Source organism: Tamandua tetradactyla, chromosome 4, assembly GCF_023851605.1.
Source record: "Tamandua tetradactyla isolate mTamTet1 chromosome 4, mTamTet1.pri, whole genome shotgun sequence".
Taxonomy (NCBI): Eukaryota; Metazoa; Chordata; class Mammalia; order Pilosa; family Myrmecophagidae; genus Tamandua; species Tamandua tetradactyla.
The window spans coordinates 75,115,303-75,127,355 of NC_135330.1; the positions used below are offsets into that span (position 1 = coordinate 75,115,303).

The 12,053-nt window shown below is 38.0% G+C and overlaps 1 non-coding gene across 1 annotated transcript; it reads right to left on the minus strand.

Annotated features, from left to right (window-relative positions):
* Window positions 1–11,576: 11,576 nt before the first annotated feature.
* On the minus strand, window positions 11,577–11,740 carry LOC143681915 (U1 spliceosomal RNA). The gene has a single exon (XR_013174958.1). It is a non-coding gene; the product is annotated as a U1 spliceosomal RNA (small nuclear RNA).
* Between the last annotated feature and the right edge of the window lie 313 nt (window positions 11,741–12,053).

Consider the following 12,053-nt stretch of genomic DNA (forward strand, 5'->3'; position numbering starts at 1 on the left):
AAATCTTTTCTGGATAAATAATCCTGGCTTTTTCTGAAATGACTGCTTCCATGTTTGGTTAAATCCTCATGGAGAGGATTTATCCTCTGGAGTCTCCTTTTCTGGAAGTGCAGAACTTTTCAGACCATCAATTTCTGATTTCTTTGTACCCAAGAGTTCAGTTCTCATCTTATCTCTTCCCTGTCACATTTCACTATAAGCTGCAAGGAGAAACCAGACTGCATTCTCCACATTTAATTTGGAAATCTCTTCAGTTAAGTATCTGAGCTCATGGCTTTTTTTTTTTTTTTATTAATTAATGGAAAAAAAGAAATTAACCCAACATTTAGAAATCATACCATTCTACATATGCAATCAGTAATTCTTAACATCATCACATAGATGCATGATCATCGTTTCTTAGTACATTTGCATCGGTTTAGAAGAACTAGCAACACAACCGAAAAAGATATAGAATGTTAATATAGAGAAAAAAAATAAAAGCAATAATAGTAAGAACAAAACAAAACAAAACAAAAACCTATAGCTGGGATGCAGCTTCATTCAGTGTTTTAACATGATTACTTTACAATTAGGTATTATTGTGCTGTCCATTTTTGAGCTTTTGTATCTAGTCCTGTTGCACAGTCTGTATCCCATCAGCTCCAATTACCCATTATCTTACCCTGTTTCTAACTCCTGCTGGACTCTGTCACCAATGACATATTCCAAGTTTATTCTCGAATGTCAGTTCACATCAGTGGGACCATACAGTATTTGTCTTTTAGTTTTTGGCTAGACTCACTCAGCATACTGTTCTCTAGGTCCATCCATGTTATTACATGCTTCATAATTTTATCCTGTCTTAAAGCTGCATAATATTCCATCGTATGTATATACCACAGTTTATTTAGCCATTCTTCTGTTGATGGACATTTTGGCTGTTTCCATCTCTTTGCAATTGTAAATAACGCTGCTATAAACATTGGTGTGCAAATGTCCATTTGAGTTTTTGCCCTTAATTCCTTTGAGTAGATTCCCAGCAATGGTATTGCTGGGTCGTATGGCAATTCTATATTCAGCTTTTTGAGGAACTGCCAAACTGCCTTCCACAGTGGTTGCACCATTTGACATTCCCACCAACAGTGGATAAGTGTGCCTCTTTCACCGCATCCTCTCCAGCACTTGTCATTTTCTGTTTTGTTGATAATGGCCATTCTGGTGGGTGTGAGATGATATCTCATTGTGGTTTTGATTTGCATTTCTCTAATGGCCAGGGACATTGAGCATCTCTTCATGTGCCTTTTAGCCATTTGTATTTCCTCCTCTGAGAGGTGTCTATTCAAGTCTTTTTCCCATTTTGTAATTGGGTTGGCTGTCTTTTTGTTGTTGAGTTGAACAATCTCTTTATAAATTCTGGATACTAGACCTTTATCTCATATGTCATTTCCAAATATTGTTTCCCATCGTGTAGGCTGTCTTTCTACTTTCTTGATGAAGTTCTTTGATGCACAAAAGTGTTTAATTTTGAGGAGTTCCCATTTATTTATTTCTTTCTTCAGTGCTCTTGCTTTAGGTTTAAGGTCCATAAAACTGCCTCCAATTGTAAGATTCATAAGATATCTCCCTACATTTTCCTCTAACTGTTTTATGGTCTTAGACCTAATGTTTAGATCTTTGATCCATTTTGAGTTAACTTTTGTGTAGGGTGTGAGATATGGGTCTTCTTTCATTCTTTTGCATATGGATATCCAGTTCTCTAGGCACCATTTATTGAAGAGACTGCTCTGTCCCAGGTGAGTTGGCTTGACTGCCTTATCAAAGATCAAATGTCCATAGATGAGAGGGTCTATATCTGAGCTCTCTATTCGATTCCATTGGTCGATATATCTATCTTTATGCCAATACCATGCTGTTTTGACCACTGTGGCTTCATAATATGCCTTAAAGTCAGGCAGCGCGAGACCTCCAGCTTCGTTTTTTTTCCTCAAGATGTTTTTAGCAATTCGGGGCACCCTGCCCTTCCAGATAAATTTGCTTATTGGTTTTTCTATTTCTGAAAAATAAGTTGTTGGGATTTTGATTGGTATTGCATTGAATCTGTAAATCAATTTAGGTTGGATTGACATCTTAACTATATTTAGTCTTCCAATCCATGAACACGGTATGCCCTTCCATCTATTTAGGTCTTCTGTGATTTCTTTTAGCAGTTTTTGTAGTTTTCTTTATATAGGTTTTTTGTCTCTTTAGTTAAATTTATTCCTAGGTATTTTATTCTTTTAGTTGCAATTGTAAATGGGATTCGTTTCTTGATTTCCCCCTCCACTTGTTCATTGCTAGTGTATAGAAATGCTACAGATTTTTGAATGTTGATCTTGTAACCTGCTACTTTGCTGTACTCATTTATTAGCTCTAGTAGTTTTGTTGTGGATTTTTCCGGGTTTTCAACATATAGTATCATATCGTCTGCAAACAGTGATAGTTTTACTTCTTCCTTTCCAATTTTGATGCCTTGTATTTCTTTTTCTTGTCTAATTGCTCTGGCTAGAACTCCAACACAATGTTGAATAATAGTGGTGATAGTGACATCCTTGTCTTGTTCCTGATCTTAGGGGGAAAGTTTTCAATTTTTCCCCATTGAGGATGATATTAGCTGTGGGTTTTTCATATATTCCCTCTATCATTTTAAGGAAGTTCCCTTGTATTCCTATCCTTTGAAGTGTTTTCAACAGGAAAGGATGTTGAATCTCGTCAAATGCCTTCTCTGCATCAATTGAGATGATCATGTGATTTTTCTGCTTTGATTTGTTGATATGGTGTATTACATTAATTGATTTTCTTATGTTGAACCATCCTTGCATACCTGGGATGAATCCTACTTGGTCATGATGTATAATTCTTTTAATGTGTTGTTGGATACGATTTGCTAGAATTTTATTGAGGATTTTTGCATCTATATTCATTAGAGAGATTGGCCTGTAGTTTTCTTTTTTTGTAATATCTTTGCCTGGTTTTGATATGAGGGTGATGTTGGCTTCATAGAATGAGTTAGGTAGTTTTCCCTCTGCTTCAATTTTTTTGAAGAGTTTGAGGAGAGCTGGTACTAATTCTTTCTGGAATGTTTGATAGAATTCAGATGTGAAGCCGTCTGGTCCTGGACTTTTCTTTTTAGGAAGCTTTTGAATGAGTAATTCAATTTCTTTAGTTGTGATTGGTTTGTTGAGGTCATCTATGTCTTCTTGAGTCAAAGTTGGTTGTTCATGTCTTTCCAGGAACCCATCCATTTCCTCTAAATTGTTGTATTTATTAGTGTAAAGTTGTTCATAGTATCCTGTTATTACCTCCTTTATTTCTGTGAGGTCAGTAGTTATGTCTCCTCTTCCATTTCTGATCTTATTTATTTGCATCCTCTCTCTTCTTCTTTTTGTCAATCTTGATAAGGGCCCATCAATCTTATTGATTTTCTCATAGAACCAATTTCTGGTCTTATTGATTTTCTCTATTGTTTTCATGTTTTCAATTTCATTTATTTCTGCTCTAATCTTTGTTATTTCTTTCCTTTTGCTTGCTTTGGGATTCGTTTGCTGTTCTTTCTCCAGTTCTTCCAAGTGGACAGTTAATTCCTGCATTTTTGCCTTTTCTTTTTTTCTGATATAGGCATTTAGGGCAATAAATTTCCCTCTTAGCACTGCCTTTGCTGCATCCCATAAGTTTTGATATGTTGTGTTTTCGTTTTCATTCGCCTCGAGGTATTTGCTAATTTCTCTAGCAATTTCTTCTTTGACCCACTCGTTGTTTAGAAGTGTGTTGTTGAGCCTCCACGTATTTGTGAATTTTCTGGCACTCCGCCTATTATTGATTTCCAACTTCATTCCTTTATGATCCGAGAAAGTGTTGTGTATGATTTCAATCTTTTTAAATTTATTAAGACTTGCTTTGTGACCCAGCATATGGTCTATCTTTGAGAATGATCCATGAGCACTTGAGAAAAAGGTGTAACCTGCTGTTGTGGGATGTAATGTCCTATAAATGTCTGTTAAGTCTAGCTCATTCATAGTAATATTCAGATTCTCTATTTCTTTATTGATTCTCTGTCTAGATGTTCTGTCCATTGATGAGAGTGGTGAATTGAAGTCTCCAACTATTATGGTATATGAGTCTATTTCCCTTTTCAGTGTTTGCTGTGTATTCCTCACATATTTTGGGGCATTCCGGTTCGGTGCGTAAATATTTATGACTGTTATGTCTTCTTGTTTAATTGTTCCTTTTATTAGTATATAGTGTCCTTCTTTGTCTCTTTTAACTGTTTTACATTTGAAGTCTAATTTGTTGGATATTAGTATAGCCACTCCTGTTCTTTTCTGGTTGTTATTTGCATGAAATATCTTTTCCCAACCTTTCACTTTCAACCTATGTTTATCTTTGGGTCTAAGATGTGTTTCCTGTAGACAGCATATAGAAGGATCCTGTTTTTTAATCCATTCTGCCAATCTATGTCTTTTGATTGGGGAATTCAGTCCATTAACATTTAGTGTTATTACTGTTTGGATAATATTTTCCTCTAACATTTTGCCTTTTGTATTATATATATCATATCTGATTTTCCTTCTTTCTACACTCTTCTCCATACCTCTCTCTTCTGTCTTTTCGTATCTGACTCTAGTGCTCCCTTTAGTATTTCTTGCAGAGCTGGTCTCTTGGTCACAAATTCTCTCAGTGACTTTTTGTCTGAGAGTGTTTTAATTTCTCCCTCATTTTTGAAGGACAATTTTGCTGGATATAGGAGTCTTGGTTGGCAGTTTTTCTCTTTTAGTAATTTAAATATATCATCCCACTCTCTTCTAGCTTCCATGGTTTCTGCTGAGAAATCTACACATAGTCGTATTGGGTTTCCCTTGTATGTGATGGATTGTTTTTCTCTTGCTGCTTTCAAGATCCTCTCTTTCTCTTTGACCTCTGACATTCTAACTAGTAAGTGTCTTGGAGAACGCCTATTTGGGTCTAATATCTTTGGGGTGCACTGCACTTCTTGGATCTGTAATTTTAGGTCTTTCATAAGAGTTGGGAAGCTTTCAGTGATAATTTCTTCCATTAGTTTTTCTCCTCCTTTTCCCTTCTCTTCTCCTTCTGGGACACCCACAACACATATATTTGTGCGGTTCATATTGTCCTTGAGTTCCCTGATCCCTTGTTCAAATTTTTCCATTCTTTTCCTGATAGCATCTGTTTCTTTTTAGAATTCAGATGTTCCATCCTCCAAATCACTAATTGTATCTTCTGTCTCTTTAAATCTATCATTGTAGGTATCCATTGTTTTTTCCATCTTTTCTACTTTATCCTTCACTTCCATAAGTTCTGTGATTTGTTTTTTCAGTTTTTCTATTTCTTCTTTATGTTCAGCCCATGTTTTCTTCATGTCCTCCCTCAATTTATCGATTTCATTTTTGAAGAGGTTTTCCATTTCTGTTCGTACATTCAGCATTAGTTGTCTCAGCTCTTGTATCTCATTTGAACTATTGGTTTGTTCCTTTGACTGGGCCATCTTCTCAATCTTCTGAGCGTGGACCGTTATCTTCTGCCACTGGCGTCTGGGCATTTAGTCAGATTTCCCTGGGTGTCGGACCCAACAAGGTTGTAAGATTTTTCTGTGAAATCTCTGGGTTCTGTTTTTCTTATCCTGCCCAGTAGGTGGCGCTCATGGCACACGTTTGTCTCATGTGTTTGGAAGGGATCCCCCCAGTCACCGATCTCCACGGCCTGGGGATTTCCGATCCAATTCTCTCCGTTGTTTCGGGGGGCCGCGCGTGGTGGGGGCATCAGCCGCCGTGGCTTGAGGGGACCCTGTGGCTGGTCGCCGGCCACAGCAGGCTCGGGGAATTCGCCACCAGACCAGGAAGTCGCCCGCGGGGGAGGGGCGTCGGTCACCGTCCGCCGCGGCCTGGGGAATTCCCCACCAGACCAGGAAGCCGCCCGCGGGGGAGGGTCACCGCGGCTTGGGTAGACTTCTGATCCGAGACTCGTAGCCGGACCAGGAAGCCGCCCGCAAAAGAGGGGCGCCGGCCGCCTCGGCTTGGGAAACTTGCCTCTTCGAGACTCTCAGCCGGCCCGGGAAGGAGGGAGGGAGGAGGTCCGGCCGCCACAGCTGCCGCTGCTTGGGAAATCGCGCGTCGCTTGGGGATCTCACCGCAGCCGAGTCTCGCAGTCAGACTAGCCAGTCCAGACTGGGGTACACTGTGTGTCCATTCCCTGCCGTAGCCCCGGGAGCTGTCTGCACTGTTTTCAGTCCACCTAGTAGTTGCTTTGGAGGAGGAACTAAGACGCACGTACCTTACTAAGCCGCCATCTTGGCCCCGCCCCCCCATTTTACATTCTTACCAGCATTTGTGTGAGTGTTCTGTTTGCTCCACATAATCATCAACACTTAGTATGGTCAGTCTGTTAGGTGCATGAGGTAATTAATTGTGGCCTAAATTTTGATTTCTCTAGAGCCTAATCCTGTTGAGTATGACTCTTGTTTATTTGCGTTATGTAGAATTTCTTTGGGGAAATTTCTGTTCAGATCATTTGCTTATTTTTGTTTATTTTCTTATTGGCTTTAGAGAGTTCTTTATATATGTTCTGACTATAAATCTTTTAACAGCTATGTGATTTGCAAAGGGTTCTCACAATCTGTGGTTTGACTTTTCATTCTTAAAGTCTGCACAGGATAGGTATTTTGGTTTTTAATGTGTCCAGAATGCCATATACCAGAAATGGAATGGCATTTTAAAAGGGAATTTATTAAATTACAAGTTTACATTTCCCAAGGCCATAAAAATATCCAAACTAAGGCATCCAAAAACAACAACAACAAAACTAAGGCATCCAAAATCCGGACGTGGCACCATGGGATCAACAATTACATCCTGACCAAAAGGGGGGAAAAGAAGTGTAATTAATAAAGTAACAATGGCAGAGAGAGTTCAAATAGAATTGAGAGGCTACTCTGGAGGTTGCTCTTACACAAGTTTCAGACAGACCTTGCTACCTATCATAACCTGCCAACCCCCAACCAGGACCATTCCAGCCAATCCTAAAGAACACCTAGGGCAATATATAAGATTCCACAAGGGTTCCAGGCACTAGAGTAACTTGCCAGAAATCTGCAACCTCCAGATGGTTCCCTGGTCCAGATAAGACCTGAAACCTAGCCCAGCCTCTCCAGAACATCAGATAGCTCCATCTCCCCACCCCATATTAGTGACAGATCCTTCCAATATAAAAATTTAGAATTGCCATAGCCCAAACACCCCTAAAGAGAGGGACAGAAAGCTCATAGGTAATGGTGGAGTTATACAGAGAAGATAGGATTTCACAAATGAATATGAATGCTGAATCATTAAATTGATATCTCTTTTAGTCCCCAGTATCTTAGAGCAGCTAGAAGTAAAAACCTAAAATTGTGAAATTGTAACCCATGTCAAAGTCTGATACATGTTCTACAACTAATTGTGGTGCTGTGTGTTGAAATTTATAGCTTTTTTGTATTTATTGTTCACAAAAAAAGAAGGAAAAAGAAGTCAATTGTGATGATAAAAAAGTATTTAAGCCCTCTAGCCTCTGATATTCTGGAGCAGCTAAAAGGAAAAATATGAGAGGATGGTATGGTAGCCCACGACAAACTTTGGGATCTGTCCTGTAACCACTTTTTTGAAGAGTGCTTTGAAAACTATTTTTTTTTTTTTATTTCTTTGCTTTGTATATATGTTATTCTACACAATAAAAAAAAGTTAAAAACAAACAAACAAAAAACTAAGGCATCCAGAGAAAGATACTTTGACTCAAGAAAGGCCAATGCCTATCCTGTGGGAAGGCACATAGCTGGGCTCTGCATCTCCAAACATCCCCGTCTAGACATCTGTCAGCACTCCAAGCATCTCTAAATTTCTGTGTTTCTGTCAGTTCTGAAGCAACTGTTCTACAAGTATTTTCCCTTTGAAAGGACTCCAGTAAATGAATCAAGACCCACCTTGAATGGGCAGAGTCACATCTCCATCTAATCAAAGGGTAACACCCACAATTGAGTGGTTCAATCTCCATGGAAACAATCTAATCTAAAATTTCTACCCTACAATACTGAATCAGGATTAAAGGACATGGCTTTCCTGGGGTAAACAACACAACTGGTATTATTTATTCCTTAAATATTAGTAGAATTCATCCGTTAAGCCTTTGATATTGGCGTGTTCTTTGCAGCAAGGTTTTAAACTACATATTCAATTTCTTTAATAGAAATAGGGTTTGAATCGTTAACTCTTTCTTCCTCAGTAAGTTTTGGTGGTTTGTACCTTTCAAAGAATCTGTCCCTTTCATCTAAGTTGTTGAATGTATTGGTATAAGGTTGTTCATATGTCTCCTTATTATCCTTTTGATATCTGTAGACTCATTAGTGATGTCACCTCTTTCATTCCTGAGATTGGCCATTTGTGTCTTTTTTCTTTTTTTTCCTGATCAGTCTGTCTAGAGTTTAACCAATTTTTTATTGATCTTCTCAAAGCACAGATTTTGGTTTCATACATTTCTCTATTGTTTTTCCATTTTCTATCTCATTGATTTCCACTTTGATCTTTATTTATTTCCTTTCTTCTGCTTACTTTGGGTTTACTTTTCTCTTCTTTTTCCACTTTTTAAAGGTTGACCCTGAAGTTATTGAATTTAGGTTCTTCTTCTATTCTAATAAATGAGTATAGTGCTAAATATTCCCTTCTATATATTAGTACCATTCCATAATATTAATATTTTGTGTTTTTATTTTCATTCAGTTCAAAATGTTTAACTTCTTAATGGTCCATACATTATTTAGAACTGTGTTATGCAGTTTCCAAATATTTTGGGATATTCTAGACATCTTTCTGTTATTTATCTCTAATAGTTGCATTATAGTCAGAGGCTTTTGTGTGGCTTGAATCCTTTTAAATTTATTTACACATTTTGTGTCCCATAATGCGGTCTACCTTGGAAAATCCCCCATAAGTAGTTGAAAAGAACTACTCTGTCCATCTGCTGTTGAGTGGATTGTTCTACAAATGTCAATAGGAACACACTGGTTCATAGTGTTGTTCAAATCTTCTATATCATTACTAATTTTCTTTCTAATTATTCAATTATTATGAGAGGGATATTGAAACATCTGACCATAATTGTGAATTTGCTTATTTCTCCTTAGTTTCATCAGTCTTTTCTTTATGTATTTTTAAGCTTAATTATTGGATGCATACATGTTTAGGATAGTTTTGTTTTCTTAATGAAATGACCCCTTTATCCTTACGAAATGACGTTCTTTTAATAACATTCTTTGCTCTGAAATCTATTTTATCTGATATCAGTAGAGATAATCCAACTTTCTTTCATTAGTGTCAGCATGCTTTATTTTTCTCATTTGTTTTAACGTCTGGAAAATCCCTTCAAAGTAGTACCTAGATTCGTATTTGACTGAATAACCAGGGGACAGGAATCTTAGAGGCCATCTTTAGAATTTTGCCTAACATAGCCTCTAGGGTTTTTCCTTTCTTCTAAGAGTTCTGTTATTTCATTATAATGCATTTTGGTAGATATTTCTTTTAATTGTGAAGGACTTAATATTCTCTTTCAGTGAGAAGACTCATCCTTTCCTTTTTGTAACTTTTTTCCTTAATAGAGAAGTTGTGGATTTATGGAACCATCATGTACAAAATCAGGACTCCAATACACCATCCCACCACCAACAGCTTGCATTGGTGTGGACGCTTGTTACAAGTGATGAAAGTACATTTTTATAGTTGTACAATTAACTATGGTTCATTGTTTAACTTAGGCTTCACTGTTTATGTATTATTGTTCTGTGGAACTTTGTCATTTTTATTGTTACCATATATACAATCTAACATTTTCCCTTTTTAATCACAATGTGTCTTTCTTTAATTTTGGAAAATTCCTAGAATTTCTCTCTTCAAACATTAATTCCCCTCTTGTCATTTTTTACTTTGAACTTATTTGTGACTTTATATTTAAAAGGGTTCTCTTTCAGGCAGTATAGTCTGGTCTTGCTTTTTAATCCAGTTTGACTATACTCCGTCTTTTAATTCGAGTATTTGACCATTTTGTTGTAATATAATTATTGATATGGCTGTGTTTAACACTACCATTTGCTAATTGTTTTCGGTTTGTCCTATACGTTCTTTGTTCTCTTTTTCTCTGCCTTCTTTTAAATTAGAGTATCGTTGTGATTTTTTTTTTCTTTGTTAGCTGAGGAGAGTGTTTTAGTTTGCTAAAACTTCCAGAATGCAATATACAAGAAATGGAAAGGTTTTTAAAAAGGGAATTTATTAAGCTGTGGTTTATAGTTCTAAGGCCAGAAAAATGTCCAAAATAAGGCATCCAGAAAAGATACCTTGAGTCAAGATAAGCCAATGTTTTTCACATGGGATGGCACATGGCTGCTGGTGTCTTTTGGTCCTTGTTCCCAGCTCCGTTGCTTCCAGCTTCTGATGTCAGTGTTTTCCTCTCTAAGCATCTGCAGACCTTTACTTAGCTCCTCTAGGACACAACTCTGGGTTCTGGCTTGCTTAGCATCTCATGGGAAGGCACATGATGACGTCTGCTGGGCTCTGCCCGTGTCTAGGCATCTGCAGAAGGAGTGAGCTGTTTGGATATCCTGATAGAGGGAAAACCAAAGGCAACTCTGCTTCCTAAAGTAGAAACATAGTCGACATGTAGGAAGAGTAGTAAGGAAGCCAGCATGCCTGCAATGGAGGGAAAACAGAAAAGGACACAGGGACGAAATGGCAGAGCAGGATTGGAAATTAGTGGGCAGGTCACTATGCCATCTCAAGCCTTGTAGGCCCTTATAAAGTTTTTGGAAAGATAGAATTGTCTTTTTTTTTTTTTTCCCCCTGAGAATAACCATTGTGCTTTCATTGCTCTAGGCCAGGGCCTCTGCTGCCTTCCCCTCCAAAATAAAACAAAACTCTCTTTGTGTCCCCACTACGATCTGTTTCAGAGAACCTTGGGACTGATCTGAGCACGCCTTTTTTTTTTTTTCCAATTTTATATCAGTCTTTACAAAAATCATTACTCATTGACCAGTCCCTTTCCTCCCTCAGATACAATCCTTTCTATGTCTCTGAGTCATGACCCTTCATCAGGAAAATTCCTTTTATCCTCACCCTCTTTTCTGAATGTTCCTGGCATAGGCAAAAGGTTGGTTCTCTCCTGGGGACCCGATTCTCAAGCTCTCAACTATTGGCTGTTTCCTTTCCCACAAGCCTCATATCACAGGCCAGGAAGTAGGGTAAATGTTCTCCTAGACCTTCACTACTGCTTCCAGATGACTGTCTTTCCCGCTTGCCCCAAACCTCAACTTCTTTCATGAGCATGTCATCAGACTAGAAATGTTGGAATACAGTGAATCTTCGAGCTCTTCCCTTTTTTTCCAAGGCTTGCCTTTGGAAATTGATAGTTCTGTGAGAGGGAAAATTTTCCTTATTAATGCTTACAATTTTAAGCTTGTGATTTTTTTTTTCCCGCATAACAGCCAAGGCATTGTTGACAAGATTAGCCTCACAGTGAACAAACAAAGCCAGGGGAGAGTGCGAACACAGTCTCCCACTACCACAAATTATGCAGTCGAGTTTCCCACATTTGGGGAAATCGCAGGGGTCAATACATCCGGAGTGCAATGGATAAGCCTCGCCCTGGGAAAACCAGCTACGTGATCATGGTATCTGCCCTGCCAGGTAACTATAAGCTTGTGATTTTAATACCTTATATTCAGAGCATTTCATTAGGGTCGTACCCAAACAATGGGTCCATCTACTTTTAGAGTTATTAGAAGATAATAACAGTAACAACAGCCACAGCGAGTACTGTGGAAATTACGTCCTGTGCTGTTGCTTTATCTTTACTTTTTGACTATATCTCACCTTCTTTCACCTAACCAAAGACTGCCTCTCTTGAATTTTCAGTTTTTTGCTATCTGTTGAATGAATAAGCATGTTATTATTTTTACCATCTTTACAAAGTCTTCTCCTGATCTTACTTCCTAGGTTGCTACTGTC